This window comes from Panthera uncia, chromosome B1 (assembly GCF_023721935.1).
Source record: "Panthera uncia isolate 11264 chromosome B1, Puncia_PCG_1.0, whole genome shotgun sequence".
Taxonomy (NCBI): Eukaryota; Metazoa; Chordata; class Mammalia; order Carnivora; family Felidae; genus Panthera; species Panthera uncia.
The window spans coordinates 138,467,370-138,485,940 of NC_064811.1; the positions used below are offsets into that span (position 1 = coordinate 138,467,370).

Consider the following 18,571-nt stretch of genomic DNA (forward strand, 5'->3'; position numbering starts at 1 on the left):
AAAAAAAAAAAAAAAATTAAAAATAGAACTATCATATGGTTCAGCAATCTGACTTTTGGATATACATCCAAAGGAAACGAAATAAATATTTTGAAAAGATATCTGCAAACCCATGTTCATTGCAGTATTATTCACAACAGTCAAGATAGGAAACAACCCAAGTGTCTGTCAATGGATGAGTGAATAAAGAAGATGTGGCACGTATATACATAGAATGTATATGTGTGTGTGTGTGTGTGTGTGTGTGTGTGTGTGTGTCTGTGTGTGTGTATAATGGAATATATTCAGCAATGAATAAGAAGGAAATCCCACCATTTGAGACAACATGGATGAACCATGAAGGCATTATGCTAAGTGAAATGAGTCAGATGTAAAAAGTCAAATATTGATCTCACTTATATGTAAAATCTAAAAAAGCCAGATTCATAGAAATAGAGACCATAGTAGTGGTTACCAAAGGCTGAAGCATAGTGAAGGAGAATGGGGAGACAGTGGTCAAAAGGTACAGACTTCCATTTATAAGATGGATAAGCTCTGGGGATCTAATGTACAGCATGGTGAATATAGTTAATAATATTGTATTATATACCTGAAAGTTGCTGAGAGAGCAGATATTGTTTTCACCACCAAAAAAAAAAAAAAAGAAAGAAAGAAATAGTAATTATGTGATGTTATGGTGGTAATCATTTTTTAATAAATGCATACATCAAATAAAAATATTGTACAGCTTAAACTTCTACAATGTTATATGTCAATTATATCTCAGTAAAGTTGGGGGAGAAACTAAGTCAACTGATTCATAAAGAAGCCCTGTTTTCTTTGCTAATTGCCTGATACCAATAATCTAACTACTACCAAAATATTTCTCTTTCCAGTGGTTCAACACTGGAGCCTCAACCACATAATAAGCTGCAAATAATGATGTTAGGATTCTCTAAGGAGACATTGTGCCCCTCCCCTGCCCCCATTTTTCAAAAGCTGTAAAAATTAAAATCTACCTCTGACAACTATCCAACTGTCCAAATACTCACTTTGAGAATTTAAGAAGAAAAAAGATTAAGTACATTCCTTCCTTCAAAAAGTTTTTGCGGGGCGCCTGGGTGGCTCAGTTGTTTGGGCATCTGACTTCAGCTCAGGTCATGATCTCACGGTTTGTGAGTTCGAGCCCCATGTTGGGCTCTGTGCTGACAGCTCAGAGCCTGGAGCCTACTTCGGATTCTGTGTCTCCTTCTGTCTCTCTGCCCCTCCCCCACTTGTGCTCCGTCTCTCAAAAATAAATAAATGTAAAAAAAATTTTTTTTCTTAAAGTCTTTGAGATTACATGATAGTGCAACTCTAACTTACTATATCAGGCCCTGAGGCCTGAAATAGTTATTTCCTCAAAGAAACAAACACAGAACTGCACCAATTTGCTACAGGGACACTGAACATTTACAAATTTTACCTACCAGTTCTTTTCTTCTCACTTCAGGTCTTCTTGTCATGCTCCTCTGAGATTTAATCACATACACAACAAAAACTTGATGTTTGTCTCCTACCCCCTTGGAGCTATAATTTTAGTTTCTTTGTTATCTGCAGCATTTATCTTTTCTAGCCCATCAAATTTAGCTAAAATAATTTCTTTCCCTCTTTAGGAAGTTACACTTTTCCTTTGTAATCATGTACCGGTGCAAAGCAGTGGAAAGTTTGCATTATTCTACCATGTCCCTGTAACAGATTTTATTTCCTTTTCTCTCAGGCCATGAATTTCTTATGGAATCATATTTCCCTCCATGTATACGTTATTGGTGATGATTGGATTGCATTAGGGGACCTGTTTACAAAACATTTTCCTCAAATGTGAGATCTCTGTGCTTCCTGGTAGTTTTCTGAAACCTAGGGTTGCAGAATTTAAGCACGATGAAATGTCTTTCCATGGGGTTAACAATCATAGCCATGACTTATTAGGTGCCCTACGTATGTCATACTCTTTAACACAAACTATCTCTATTCATGACCACAATCCTACAGGAGTACTCTTACTTGAATTTTACAGGAAGAAAGACAGAAGATCAGAAAAATTAATGATTTGCTCAAGGTATCATCTAGTAAAATCCTGGTCTTTTTTTTTTTTTAATGTTTATGTATTTATTTTGAGAGAGAAAGAGAGAGAGAGAACATATGCAAGTAGGGGAGGGGCAGAGAGAGAAGGGGAGAGAGAGAATGTCAAGCAGACTCCATGCTCAGCACAAAGGCTGATGCGGGGGCTCTATCTCACAACTGCAAGATCATGACATGAGCTGATATCAAGAATCCAATGCTTAACCGACTGAGCCACCTAGGCGCCCCAAATCCTGTTCTGTTTTACTATAAAGCAGAGTTCACTGCCACATCCCCCTGTCTAGTTACCAACAAATATTCCCTCGTCATTTCTCCCTACTCTCTAATATCAGTCCTATCCATCAACTCTGAAACCACAATGAAATCTGCATTCTAGGATGGTGGTTTCAAACTTGAGTAGATTACAATTAAAGTGCAGATTAAAAGTGCAGATTCTGGGGCCTTCTCTTTCAGAAACTCTAAGTGTTTTATAGTGGGACTCACACCTCTGTATTTTAACAAGTGCATCATGTGCTTACAATACAGACGGTCTGCAAATGATACTTTGAGAAACACAGACTTCATTTCTATTTATATCCCACTGGATCACACCTAAGCTTGCCTCACATTAAAATGCTCCCCTTTTTCTATTAAGTTAAGTCATAGAGTTTTGGATTTTGTTTAATTTTGTTTTTTGTCTGATGGATGACATATATTGCTTATTGAAACTTTAATGACATATCACAATGTGGATCAAAATTAGGGTATTTACCCTAATATTTACATAATTCCATTATATAGATCTAGAGTACTCCATATCTTTTTCTTGCCACTAATTCTTTTATTCCATTTTTCCACCTCTCTTGTCAATCCCTTTGTCGCTTCAATATTTGGATTTACTCATGCAAACAGAGGACCCACTATTGCTGTCATTCAGGTAGTAGGGCAAACAATGACATTGATTACCTACCCTTGAACTACACTAGACTCTGTGAGAAGTTGCAAGAATGGAAGACCTAATAGATTCCCACCCAGAAATACCAATTCAATCTGATGCAAGTAATTTAAAAAAATCCCACATACGTTTATGTTACATAAAGAAAATTATCTATCTATATAGTAGCTACAGATGTATGCAGACTTGCAGTTAAAAACCATTTGCAAAAACATGAACAATATATCTATTTAGTCTTTTACTTTTGCACTAATTCTCATTTATATGTAACCTAATAATCATTTTGGGACTCTCTTTTCCTTACAAAAATTAAGTAAATTTGGATTGAACAGTCAATACGTGGCCTGTTAAGTTCAGAACTTCCTTCTATGGTTTCTGCAAATTCTTAAACTTACTTCCTTGGGTTCTATCTCAGAAATGTAGCTCGGTCCTATCCTTTATCCCTTTTGTGGTCCTATCCACAAAAAAACTGATCACATGATTTTAAGAGTGTAAATTTCCTGAGGATTAAAGGCATTATGGGAGGCATTTAGACCATGTACCACCCCAACTTTCTGCCATACTAGTGGCTCCTGGCTCCTCCTGTCTTTTCCTGCCAGGTTATATTCCAAAGACTATACATATGCCCCTCCACTTCATCCTCCTCATTGCCTACAAATGCCTGGGAAGTATAATATTACTTATTTTCAAGGAGCTATTCATTATCAAAGCAAGCCCAAACTCCCTGAAATTCTATGAATAAAATTTTTCCATCTTGGTAACATCAGTAAAGCCATCAGCTGTACCCAATAAATGGAAGGACACTAAAAAAAACACCTAGTTTTGAGTATAAAGTCAGAAATTATTATTTAATAAACATTGTTTATACACCCACAATTGAAATGAAAACAAGAAGCAATAGCAGCTACATAATCAATTATGGTTTGCGCTCCCTTGACCAATCTAATTCTATAGTAATATATGCATGTGTGGCCTCTCAGAACCTAAAATTGATGACATGTTTGTGCTCTAAAATTATGCAATTACTCTAAGGAGAGCCCCTTCACGCACTCATAGCAGATTTACATTTGATTTATGTACTTGCTTTATATATTAATTTTTATTATGTATACAGAAAAGCTATCCAAAAAAAAAACAGAGGTGGTGAAGGAGGTTGCTTAGAGGTGAGTCTACTTTCAAAAACAGTTGAAACTGGGAGTCTGACAGCAAGGTAGGCTAAAATAGAAAGCCTGAAACCAAAGAAAGCACTGGCCATTAAGTGCCAGCAAGCCCCCACACCTCCTTGTGTTGCACTATACTCCAGCCCCAGAGCCTAACTTGGTTTTTGCTGGCTGATAGGGGCTCCATAAAAGGAAGAAGTAATTCAATGAGATAAGCATATCAGTTGATCTTATAATGTTAACTCTGAACCCATGAAATGCCAAGTTTATTTCAGTAGTTTCCTTTTAAGAAAGCAATTTAATGTATATTTCAACAAGATAAAGCAGTATTTATACTCAGGTAAGCCCTCAACTATTTGGAAAACAGTTACCTGTATTAGCTCCACACTTAAAAATTCTGAGCAGACAGTGGTGGTAATATGTACATATAACAGGAATAGACATAGTTCAGGACTATCACTGATGAATCAACTAACACATATAAATACAAAATGGTGATCATATCCCCATTGTTGTGATCCCTTCATTATTATTATTTATTTGAATGTGGTTTTTTTCCTCACAGGAAACCAAGACATCAAAAAAAAAATGTTCATCTTATAAAATAACCCCTTCTTGAACCCCAAGAACTCCCAAGAACCCCAGCTCTTGGTTTTCAAGGTCAATCTTTCCTTTCTTATATTTTTGAATGAACCCAGGGGATGCTGATATATGATGGCAGTTGCCTGACGAATTAGGAAACCACTCATATAAAGGCATGTGTATATTTTCTGACATGCTGACAAGCAATGGCTGTATCGTTGACCTGTGGATTGGCACATGCCAGTAAGAGAGGGTCTGCTGGAGCAACCAATGTGACAGGAACTTGAGGCAGGCTAGTCTGAGAAGGCTCCAGGAGGGAAAGAAAGTTAACATGGATGAGAGAAGAGACGATTTCAGTCAATTGGGTGTGGTGGGTGCAAAATGAGATAGAGATCAAAGGGAGAGCATTAACTGGTAGCAGAAGCAAAAGTTTACCAGGAAGAGAGAGTACATAAGATGGGAATTATGAAATAAGTCTAGAGGCCTGTCATCTAGAGTTATAATTTAAATTCAAATTACAACTGTTACCCATTATAAACAAAAGGTAATAATTGAATGAAGTCTCATATTAAAGAGACTCTTTCAAACATTTAAATGACACAGGACTTTCCTCTGCAGTGTTCTGATAAGTGGCTACTCAGACTTCTTTAACATGTCTTAGGGTAATGAATTTCCTTCCTTGCTCAGAAGGACGTTCTTATGTTAGAAATCTCTTATTATAATATTTTCTCTTTGGGTAATATCCACTCCCGTTGATTGTAGTGACATGTAGAACCACGCAGAAGAACAACCAACGTCCCACCTGTTGGCCATGGAGTATTTAAAAGAAAAAAAGTCTAATGAGCCCTTGCTGGAGGACATTAAATATTTTTACCCTTTCATCATCCTAGCTGTGCTAAAATTTAAAAGTATTTAAAGAACATTTCACTTCTTATTTTCCTCACTTAACATTTAGCCCTCAATCCAGTAATAGCTGATTACTGATCATTTTTGACACGAATATAATATCTTCATGCCTACCTGTGGAACTGTACTTACAAAGGACATTAAAATATGCTATTCTTGAAGTGCCTGGGTGGCTTAGTCTGCTTAGCTGTCCAACTCTTGATTTCGGCTCAGGTCATGATCTCATGGTTCATGAGATGGAGCCAGCCCCTCATTGGGCTCTGTGCTGACAGCATGGAGCCTGCTTGGGGTTCTCTCTCTCTCTCTCTCTCTGTCTCTCTCTCTCACACTCTCTCTCTGTCCCTCCCCTCCTCACACACACACTTCTATAAACAAACAAACAAACAAACAAATGCTAATTCCTAAACCAACGAACAAGAGTAAATCCTTACCACTGTCCATTTTTTATATTTATCACCCTTTACCTTGAAGCGGTGTCCTTTACTGACTTCTCCTAGTTCTCTTCTATCTGTATAGCCATTTTATGCTGTTATGATGCCTTTTCTTTTCTTTTTCTTCTACCACACCGTAAACTACTTATATTTCTCAGGCTTCTATGTCTCAGTCTCCCTCTTTTCACTCTTACCTCGTCCTTGGCAATCTCATCTGTTCTCACAATTTTAATTACTGTTCTCAAGCTTTAAAGCCACAACTCTTTATTCCTTACATAGATCACTTTCCTAACCTCTGTAAATCTGCCTATTGTATATCTCCACCTAGATGTTCCAACGCTATTCCAAATAAACAGCTTCAAAATGGATCTTTTACTCTCTCCCCACACCTGGTTCTCATCTAGTACTGAGAGTCATCATAGGTGATGCCACCAGCCACACAGACCAGAAATCTGGGAGTCACCTTTCATCTTCGCTTCCCACTCCTCTCCCTCTGGGTGTGTCGATCATAAGTCTAGTTGATTATTTTTGCCCCATGAACTTGAATCCGTGCTTTTCTTTGATTCACACCCCCACAACCTACTTCAGAACATCTTTATCTCTTGTCTAAACTCTTAGCTGATCTCCTTATTCTAAGTTTTAATCTTTCCAAATAATTTTTCCATATTGCCTCATGAATGATTGTGCTAAAAGGCAACTTAGGTCATGTCGTTCCAACTACTTAAAGCTCTTCACCTCTTTTAATCACCTGTAAAATAAAGCCCAAACACTTAGCATGGATGAAAGACCTGTCCCTATCTGGCCCGTGCCTATGTTTACTTTCTTCTCTCCTGTCAATCTTCCCCATATTCTGTAGGTCTTAGCAGTGCTTATTGTTCCATCTGCTTAAAAGGCGCTCCCGTCACTCATGTGCTCTGTCTTCTTCCTCCCTGGTAAACAACTGACCACTTGCAATCCTTTCAAATTCTTGCCAAATAATTTCCCTGACCGACCCACCCTCTTTTGTATTAATTCTTTTCTCCTGTATACTTATATTATGCCCTTAGCCACATCATATTATAATGTATGTCTTCAACTATGTATCTATCCTATGGGACTCTGAGCTCCTTGAAAAAAAAAAAAAAAAGATTGCCTCTTTTCAATGCTCTATTTCTGTCTCCCTCCCTCTTGTGCCTAGTAATTCATAGGCACATAGTAGTTCAATAAATATTTATTAAACAAGCAAATGTGGTTACTAAAATCCAGAAATTATCATAAAACTTGGCAGTCTAGTAAGGAGAACACATAAATAAACCATTCAAATATAACACATTCTGCATATCCTATATGGGTATCACAGTAACACAGGCTTACAGACTATTCTGCCCCACCTAATTGTGGGTCTCAATGCACAGCACCTCTAGGCTTGACATATTCATCTATCCATGAATGAAACCTATTAGAATCTGGGGGAAATACTGATAACTCCATCTTCCCCATCATGATATAGAGAAACAAAGGGGGAAAAAGAAAGTGAAAAGGAAATAGGAGGGGTGCCTGGGTGGCTCAGTTGGTTAAGCATTCAATGTTGGCTCAGGTCCTGATCTCACGGTTGGTGAGTTCTAGCCCTGCATCAGGCTCTGTGCTAACAGCTCAGAGCCTGGAGCCTTCTTCAGATTCTATGTCTCCTTCTCTCTCTGCTTCTCCCAGGCTCGCACTCTGTCTCTCTCTCCAAAAAAAATAAAATAAAATAAACATTAAAAAAAAATTAAAAAGAAGGAAACAGGAGAAGGCTAGTATAAAGGGCAAAGAGGTAAGGATGGGGGAGGAATAGGTAATTGTTGAAATAATGGAGATCCTAGCACACATATGCACTAAATAAATATTTCTGAATAAATGAATGAATAAATGAGTGGTGGTGGAGAGGACAGAAATAGAGGAGTAAAAGGCAAGGTCTAAACCTCAAACTCCAGGCTACAGACCATGATGGGAGGGACCCATTTTTAAGGAGTGTAAGAAAACCTCCAGAGAGGGGCGCCTGGGTGGCTCAGTCGGTTAAGCGGCCGACTTCAGCTCAGGTCACGATTTTGCGGTCCGTGAGCTCAAGCCCCGCGTCGGGCTCTGGGCTGATGGCTCAGAGCCTGGAGCCTGCTTCCGATTCTGTGTCTCCCTCTCTCTCTGCCCCTCCCCCGTTCATGCTCTGTCTCTCTCTGTCTCAAAAATAAATAAAACGTTAAAAAAAAAAAAAAACCTCCAGAGGAAGTGACAATAAATATCTGGCTGCTGATTGATTCCACTATCAATTCATAATCACCACCTAAACTAAGCCCACATCTTGCCCAGAAGTCTAAGCTCCACTTGCTATTTGACCCTCTGACATCCACAGTGACATTTTCTTTTCTTTTTTTTAATGTTTATCTATTTTTGAGAGAGAGAGAGAGAGAGAGAGAGAGAGAGAGAGAGAACATGAGCAGGGGAGAGGCAGAGAGAGAGGAAGACACAGAATCCGAAGCAGGCTCTAGGCTCCGAGCTGTCAGCACAGAGCCTGATGCTAGGCTAGAACTCATGAACTGGGAGATCATGAACTGAGCTGAAGTTGAATGCTCAACCAACTGAGCCACCCAGGTGCCCCCACAGTGACATTGCAAACCTTCTCTACCCTCCTCAAACCCCTGGTCTCCCTGCCTCCACCCTCAAGGCAAAAAGATGACCTTACCTCTGCTTCACAGAGAAAACACAGGCCTGTAGATGGGCATCCTCTCATCTTCCAAATGTTAAATAGGCACACCCATCTAGGACTGTATCCATTTTATTCTCTCATTACTCTGGAAGGATTGTTTCTTTTGTCTCTTCTGTCATCTTGTGTGGGAACCCATTTCACTTGTTCCAGATCTCTTTTGTGTATTTAACCTCTTCCTCACAATTAAATCATCCAGATTTGGTTGAGTCCTTAAACCTTTCCTCAACCACACATTTCCCTCCAACTCTGAAGCTTCTTTTGTCCTTTGCTCCTGTCTTTCCAAGTCAAGCTTCTTTAAAACTGCTGCTGTTGTAATTAACATTTCTATCCCCATTTCCTCATTTTGGCTCCTCCATCCACTAGAGTATGAGTTCATGACCTCATCACTGCACCAAAATAGCACTTGCTAAGGTCATTAATGAACTTTCCATCCACAAACTTAAGGGATATTTCTAGCCCCCATCTCAATGGACTTCACATTGGCACTGTTGACTTTTCCCTCCTTTTGAAATACTCTTGCTGTTTAGTTTCCAAGACACCAAATCCAAAACACCATGGTTTTCTCCTATCATTCTGATTGTTCTTTCTCCATGTCCTTTACAAACTCATTCTTTGCCATCTGGCTATTAAATCTAAGAAATTACTTTTTTTTTTTTTGAGAGAGAGAGAGGGCACAAGTGAGCAAGGGGCAGAGAGAGAGAAGCAGGGGTCACCCGAAGTGGGCTCGTGTTTTACCTAAAGCGGGGATAGAGTTCACTGGATGTGGGACTCGAACTCACAAACCATGAGATCATGACCTGAGCCAAAGTCAGATGCTTAACCACTGAGCCGCCTAGGCACCCAAATGTAAGAAATTCCTTAAGTGTGGCATGAAGCCCTATTTTCTTTTCACACCATGATCTTTTCTCAGATAATCACACCTGTAAGTGCATGTGAAGTGGATAAACAAATGTGATGTGTCCGTAGCATGGAACATTATTCAGGCATAAAAACAAATGAAGTACTGATACTTGCTATGATATGGATAAAACTTGAAGATATTATGCTAAGTGAAAGAAGCCAGATACAAAGACCACATTCCTGTGAGACATCCAGAACAGGGAAATCCATTGGAGTAGATTCATGGTTGCTTAGGGCTTGGGATTGAGGAAAGGCTGCTGTGACAGTTAAAGCATGCAAATTTTCCTTTTGGAAATATGAAAATGTTTTAAAATAGACTGTGGTGGTGGCTGCACATATTTGTAATACATTCAAAATCATGGGATTATTTGCACACTTCAGATGGGTGAATTATACAGTATATTAAGTCTATTTCAAGAAATCTATTTTTTTAAGGTAATAACAATGGGGCACTTTGCTGGCTCAGTGGGAACAGCATGTGACTCTTGATCTCAGGATTGTGAGTTCAAGCCCCACATTGGGTGTAGAGATTACTTAAAAAAAAAAAAAAAAAAAAAAAGTTAACGGCAAACCAACTATATGGAAATGATCCAAACTTTTATGTCTAACTTAGACCTCTTCTGTGAACTCCAGGCTCATAGAGCCAATCTCCATATATATTCCTCAAATGCATCTCCAGATCAGCATATGAAACAAGAGATCCTGGCCTCCTTCCCAAATCTTATCTACTTCCAGTATCTCTATCTCAGTTAAAGGTGCCACCTTCTTTCAACCTGTTATGCGAGCCTCAAGCCTATCAGGGATCTCTAAAACCTCCCTTCTGCCATTTCTTCCCAAACCCAGTTAACACTCATAAGTATTCCTTTTCCTCCACCTCAGCTGCCACCACTCAGGTGCAAGGTCCCATTATGTTGAAAGTGGATGTCTTCAGGGCTTTCTAACTATTTGTCCATCCCTACATGCCCTCTGCTCCTCACTTCAATTCATTCTCTAATTCTATTCAGAGCTGTTGCAGCAAAATATAAACATCCCTTTTCTCTATGCCCTGTCCCAGTTTAAAAACCTTCAAAGGACTTAAAGACCCAAATCCTCAAACTGGCCTGCAAGGACCTGCCAAGACAGGCCTTTGCCTGACCGTCATCTCACACCATGCTTTTAACTTGCCATGCCCCAGTCACACTGGCTTCCATTCAGTTCCCTGAATACTCATATTTCTCCTTTGCCTGTGCTGTTCTCATTGTCTGAATTATTCTCCCCAACTCCCCCATGAAACCTTAAGTAAAATATATTTAGCTTGCTAATGAGTGGTGAAATTGTATCCACTTTGGCCAGGGGCATGGGGGAAGAGGATGAGACAAGTTGCTGAGCTCCACTTCAGGGTGGATGCGGGATAGGAATAAAGCACTTCACCACGATTCCAATATGTCCAACAACTCCAGTAAGAGTATGAATAAAACCACTTCTCACCTAGCCCTTTAGGAGATTTATAGTGTAGACCTGCGCGTCTCTTAAGCCTTCTAATTACCTCATGTTATTGTATGATATACCATAAGCGAGGTATTTCAAGTAGTTTGACCATGCAAGATTCTGTTTACCTCCCCATGATCAGAGGTCATTTCCAAGAATGTTCTCCAAACACCATTTCCCTTGTGTTTTGCCTTCTATTTTCGTTCCTACAGCAGTGAGTAATTAGGGATGACATGTTTGTGAATTCTCTGGGTTTATGAAAATGTTAAGCAATAGAGTTTACACATGTACAATGAAGATGTGACTGATTGTCATCAATTCTGAAAAATCTGATGAACCATTTCAGGAAGTAAGAGCACTTTGATGGGAAAAATGGGCAGGAAAATTACATTTGCTTACTCTGTACTAAAGTCAGTGCGTTATTTGGATTCATGAATACATTAATGCCAGAGGTCATGCTGGGGAGGTGGAATTATAACACTGTTTCATAGCATTTACGATGTCTTTTGTGATTTTGCTAAATGAGAAATTCTTTTTTATTGGTTATGCCTCACAGTGGTACTGTAAGATGAGTCAATCTTCTAATCTTGACAGTATATTTGAATCCACTGACAAACAGCAAGGTGAAATAAACTGCTAGCATTACTAGCAGGTGAGTATGAAAGCTAGTATAAACGCTTTTGTGTCTGGGTTACCAGACAGCTTTTATTTTCACATGGGTTTTGCATGTCACAGGAGGGCTACTGTGTGAAGATCTGCAAAGTCAAAGACAATCCTGAGTCCTGCATTAGGAAAGAGCCATGTACTGCAAAGCACTTATCACTGATTACCTCATCTTATATTCAAAATTCTGCAAATTAAGGCAAATATGGCTTCAAGTTTTACCAATGAGGAAAATGCGACCCAGAGAAATAAAATGATGCCCAGCTGAAGAAGCTAGGGCTGGAATCTTACTATACAGTTTTACAGAACTACCATTTTATATGTATTCTGTGCACTAAAGATTGTGTGTTTCTCAAGACATAACATTGACTCCACAGCATAACTTTCAAAGTGACAGAATGGTTCTTTTTTGTATTATGCATGTTGAAAAATGAATTAAACCAGGATTCCTGGTCCTGATAAGAAAAAGAGAGCTTTTTCTCGTGGGGGCATTGTATCAATTTTTCAGAATACATAACTGCGGAATGGAAACAAAAGAAAACCAAATGATTTACAAAGCATATCAATTTTTCTAACACGGAATTGTATAATGGAAACAAAAGAAAACAAAAATTATTTACAAAGTTTTTAAATATAGTACGCCAAAGAAAAGAATTAAGTATCTGATTTTTATATTCATTATCTCTAAATACATATTCAGTGAGCTAGCTTAATGTGATTTGGATTTTTAAATACAGTCAAACATATAAAAGATGAGAAAAAGGAAATGAATCAGTTTTAAAACTGTAAAAACATATGTTCTCAAGCATAGGATCCATGAGCTCAATAAAAACGTTTACTGAAAGAAAAGAAACTTTGGAAAGGATCACATACCCTAGAGCAGAGGATGTTTTTCCAGAAAAGCAAAATAAATGTTTTAACAAATATTTGGCAAAACAACAGCATACTTGTATTAAATACTCCAAATGTTTGCATTTTTAAATTCAGGAAAGAATTCTATATCCAGTGGGAAATACATCCAATCAGTTCCAAAACATTAAAGTTATTTTTCTTGTTTCACTCTCAATTACAAATTGGTTGTGCATATGATTACGTATTTGCTGAGACAAAACTGTTGTTTTCTGTTTAACTGTTTAATGTAACAGCGGATTCAGGGCTGATTGAAGATTTCTATCCATCAGAACTGTTCTCAAAGCTTCCGACTCCATTAAAATGAAAATTGACATTAAAATGTATAGTTCTTGACACTGAAAATGTTTTATAGTTATCACCCATCCAAACAGATGCCAAGCAGAATTGTTTAAAGCTGCAGAGTTACTTCTCAGGGAAAGCAGAGTGACAGCTGATATAAATAGCTCCATTATTTACATATCTTGCCTACACTGCTCTAGAAATGAACAAGTAAGAATTCCATGTTGTTTTGTTTGCTTTTTTCCCTCTCCATTAGAGGCTTTTCACCTGCCATATTTAGGCCTTTCAGCTGAAGCATAAATTCACATCCCAGGTCAATTAGTAGGTAAATCTTCAACAATGTAATTGAAACTACGATTCAGACTTTTGATCAAGAACAATGTCAGTAGGTCAATAATAGCAACACAGACTCCCATGGTGGTTCCTAAGATAGAGTTTTAAAGAAGAGAGGAAAACTAAATCTAAATAAATAAAAGTAGTACTTAGGAGGACAGAGGCAGAAAAGAGATAACAGGATAAGTAGGAGCAGATAAAGAAAAGTTTACTGGAATGAAAAGGAGAGAGAGATAAAACTTAATGGAGTAGAATCATGAAGAGTGCAATATACCAACTGAAAAAAAAAACTAGAATATATTATTGTTTTTCTCATTATACAAAAAAAGAAAATCATTTCCTTGACCAAATTTCCTTCCATCAGCATTTTAATGTATGAATCATACACGATGGTGATGCCTACAAGAATAACACACACAGAAGAATAAGGCATGTGCAAGGGAAAATTCCATAAAGGAAGTTGCTTACCTGTTATCATTGTGGATGTCAGAAACTTGACTAAAATATTGCCTTGGCCAACAAGTTCAATCTCCCTCCTTGATAAAAGCTGATAAAAGCTGAACAAAAAGTTTTTAACCAGGGCTGTCAAAAAACCCACAAGGATGGAAAGGTGTATAAAGTTTATAGTTACCTCTAACACTGTCTTATGGCCTAAGTTCCCTTAAGCATAGAAAATGATGTTTTGCTTGCACTTCTTTTTCTATTTGCTATCATACCTTGATGGCAAATGTTCAAAGTGTGGTTTATTTCCAATTGTGTGGTTCTACCTGCCTATGTCTACCTGGGAAAGTTCTCTTTTCCTGCCCTGCTGCCTCCCTTGCCTTTGGAAGGAAGAATACTGCCGGGCAGGGTAACTGTAATCAGAAGATCAAGCACTGTATTCAAACACCCTTCATCTTACATGCAATAGAAACTCCAGAGGCACAAGAGACATAAAGAGAATTCTAAGTAATGGTTCCCAAGGCCCTACTCCCTTAAATTAACATGCAGTCATGCCCCAAATCTGAGTGTTTCTGAGTATTCTGACTAGCCACTTCAAGAATAACATTTCACTCTGATTTGAGCTATTTTCTATATATATCAAATGGACAAGAGAAGTACAGTTTCCAAATTGAAAATCTTCTCACCCTGTTCCTACAAGAGCTCTGCTGGCTGAGCAGAAAGGACTTGTCTGTTGACAGAGTAAACTCCTTCCCATCTACTCCACTTTGCTAGTCTTTCTGATGACATTGAAGCAAATGCACAACCCAGGGAAACTCCATCCTCCTTGGCCAGACTTAATTCCTTAGGCTGACTCCTTTAAACAAATGGAGCTCATGGTCAGGGCTACTTAAGACTTAACAGATTATCTGGAACTTGTCAGACCCAGCTTGCTGACTTGCTGGCTGTAGATTTCTTGCTCACATATGATTACTTCCTGCATCAAATTTTTCACTGTAGTCTCTTTCCCATTCTGAACAAAGGTCACACCAACAGCTCTGGTAAAAAATCCCGACCCTACTTACTAGTGAATCAATGTCAGGTGCATCAGAACGCTGAACAAAGTATACAGATGATAAATCTTCATCTTTCATGTTACTATCTCCTTCATGAAGCATTCCATGATTTTTACATTGAGTTGTTCCTTCTACTAACTTCTGCACCTAAAAGAACCCGTAAGTCAATGATGAATAGCAGGTACTCAAATAGCGGTTTCTAAAGTATGCATCCAGCATGTTTCTTGTACCTTGAAATACCACAGTAATGGTCTGTAAATGATGTTTAACTTCACTCATTGTAAAATAAGTAAAAATTAAAAAAAGATGGCATTGTTGGCCTATAAAACCAGTAAAAAGTTATAATTAATTGATAATAAAATTATAGGTTAAAATTTAAGATGCCAAAACTAGTGAATAAATGTGCATTTTCATGGCCCTCATTAGCCAATAATAGGGAATCTATTCAAAAGGCACAGGCCTCCTTTTCTTCAGTGCCTGTTTGTCCTAATTAAACTAAAGTCCTGCTAACTCATTTGGTCTTGTCCCCTCATATAGTACGGGTTACTACCTTCAAAAGTTGCCAAAACAAAGTAGAGAATCCAACTTTATTGTCCTTTAAGAAAGTAGGGATATATTAAATATACCATCCTCCCTCTCTCTGCCCTTCCCCCACTCACACATGCATTCTCTTTCAAATATATATGCCATCCCCCCACCAAAGACCATTAAAAATAGAAGTCTTTATACATGTCAAATCATTATTCCTAATTCTCTAGGACTTTCTTAAACATTTTTTTTAACTTTAATCAATACATAGTTGCACATGGTTACAACATACAAAGATCTAGGAACCTAACTTAATAACACACAAAGGAGATGCTACCCTGTTATTCAAAGGTACTCTGGTGTCTAATTTGCTGAGTCTTCTGGGCGAATTTAATCTGAGCAAGCAAAGAAAGCCAAAGAACCTTGTTTAACTAAGAGTACAGAAACCATCAAAATTGGGCAAAAATGGACTAAGAGTAGCTAAAAATATGACAGCAAGGGAATTAATAGAATAAAGTAGAATAGATATAAAAGTATTTGCACTGATTGTCTAAACTTCATCCTTGGCAAATTTGGAAACAGCCATCAAGAAAAGGAAGCATCTTGGTGCCTAGCTGGCTCAGTAGGTAGAGTATGCAACACTTGATCTCAGGGTTTTGAGTTCAAGCCCCACACTGGACATGAAACCTACTTAGAAAGAAAAAGAAAATAAAAGAGAAGAGGAGAGGAGAGGAAAGAGGAGAGAAGAAGAGAAGGAAGCATCTGAAGAGAAGAGAAGACAAGACAAGAGAAGAGAAGAAAAGATAAGAAAAAAGGAAGTATCTGCTAAAGAGTCTATACATCCAACAAAGATGAGGAGATTCCAACTAACAAACCTTTGCCTTTATCTTTGCTCAGAAACTTCTTGCCTATCTCTAAAGCTGAGTTTCCTTAGCTAGGAGAGAAACGGAGGGAGAAATGGTGTTAGCAATCTCTACATGGATGAGATATGGAGAATAAGGGGGTGCAACTGGCCTTCATTAAATTGGAGCTCCATGGGAGGGCAGAGTAGAGCAAATATTTGAAGAGATAATGGTTGAGAAAAATCCAGAACTGACTAAACATTCCAAGACATAGATTCAGTAAACCAAATGAACTCTCAGCAGAACATTTTTTAAAATATTATATCCCAGTATTACTACACATAACAAAGAAACAAAATCTTAAAGTCAACTCAAGAGAAAAGAGAAATTACTTTCATAGGAAGGAGTATGAAACTGACATCTGATTTCTCAGTAACAACAACACAATTTAGAATTATATTTTCAAGATGCTGATAGGTAATAACTCACCATTTAGAAGTTTATACACAGCAAAACTACCTTTCAAAAAGGAATGAAATTTTACCTTTTCAGTTAAAGAAATGACAACTTACAATTAAGATACTTCCACTAAACTTTTTAAAAATATGTTTCAGGAAAAAGATAAATAAAATAAAAATATGTTTCGGGATAGTAGTGTGCACAGCGGTCCTGCAGATCTGTCTCTTGCTTTGACAGTGTTTGTACAGAACAGACCCAAGGATGCCTGCCCCTTCCACCAACCTCTGATCACGGTCCAACCTTTTTTCCAGTTGTGACCCTCTGCTTCTGGGACCAGCCAACACCCTATTTTAAGCTTAGCTTCTTATTACTGATCACTCATGAGCTCCTAGATTCATCAGAATTATTCCACTGATGTGGAGGCCATGATCAACTGCCTGGTCAACATGTATCTGCAAGCCTCCTGCACTTACTCCTCTCTGGGCTTCTACTTTGACCCAAACCATGTGGCTCTGGAGGGCATGGGCCATTTCTTCCACGAGCTGGCTGAAGAGAAGCGGGAGGGCACTGAGTCTCTTGAAGATGCCCAACCCAGTGTGTGTGTGTGTGGGGGGGGTCGTCCTCCTCAGTGCAGAACCCATCCCAAACTGAGTGGGGTAAAACCCTGGATGCCATGAGAACTGCCCTGGTTCTAGAGAAGAGCCTGACCCTAGTCCTTTTGGATCTGCATGCACCTGGGTTCTGCCCACGCAAGCCCCCATCTGTGTGACTTCCTGGAGAGCCATTTCCTGATAAGGAGGTAAAAGTCACCCAGAGGATGGTGACCATCTGACTAACTGCAGGCTGGCTGGCCCTCCAGGCTGGGCTGGGGGAGTATTTCTTCAAATAGCTCCCCCTCAAGCACAATTAGGAGCTTCTGAAGCCTCCTGGCCTTGGAGGGACCCCTCTAGCATCCCTCTCGTGCCAAGGCTTGTGCCTGAGCCTCTCCCTGCAGCCACTAGACAGCTTTTTAACCACCCTGGAGCCCTCTCTCAAGCCATGAACCAAATGGAAACAATAACGCTTTTTGCAGCATAAAAGGAAATGTTTCGGGATAAAGAATATGATTCCAGAAGGAATAAGTAAAATGTGAAAAAGACAAATAAACAAAGAAAATGTGGGGGTCTCCTGATAGGATGGGGGGCCATTAAATGTGGGGCAACCTGGGTAGAGACCAATAGTGCCAGGGCTGAAAGAATTCACCTGATACAGAACAAGGGAGATAGAAGTTTACTGAATACACCACAAGGGAGCTGCGGGCAGAACAGCAAAGCAGAGACTGCCACAAGGTGGGGGTGAGGGGTAACAGTTATAGCATGGAGTGAAGGAATATGGGAACTATGGAATTTTCCAGTTTTTGGTAACTGTGCTAGGTTGTAAGTAGCACATTAGTTAGTTAAAGCCTATGGCTGTTTCAAAGTGGATTGCTTAATGAGCCTATTTGCATTCAGCTTGGTGGTAGCTGTGGGCTCTTTTACCTTGATCGTTTCCATTGCTCAAGCCTATTGCCTAAAAGCGGCCTCTACAGAAAATGGTAAACATATTGAAATATGAATAAACATTGACTATATGAAATAGCAGTTGATGTTAGAACATTTAGAAAGTCTTTTAAACTTTGTTGTATTTAATATGCATGTTAAAACTTTTAGGATAACAGAGTGTTCAGTTTTCAAACCAGTAAGAAGGGAAAACAGAACAAAAGCAAAATAAAATTTAATCCAAGAAAAGGCAAGAAGAAAGAGAAACAAACATGGAAAATCTAGAATAAATAAAAGGAGACAGCAATAAGTCAAAACAGATCAAATATAGTAAATGTATATA

The 18,571-nt window shown here is 38.6% G+C and overlaps 1 pseudogene; it reads left to right on the top strand.

The window, feature by feature from the left end:
- The first annotated feature begins 17,091 nt into the window (after positions 1-17,091).
- LOC125923991 (ferritin light chain-like) lies at positions 17,092-17,621 on the top strand (annotated as a pseudogene).
- Positions 17,622-18,571: the final 950 nt, after the last annotated feature.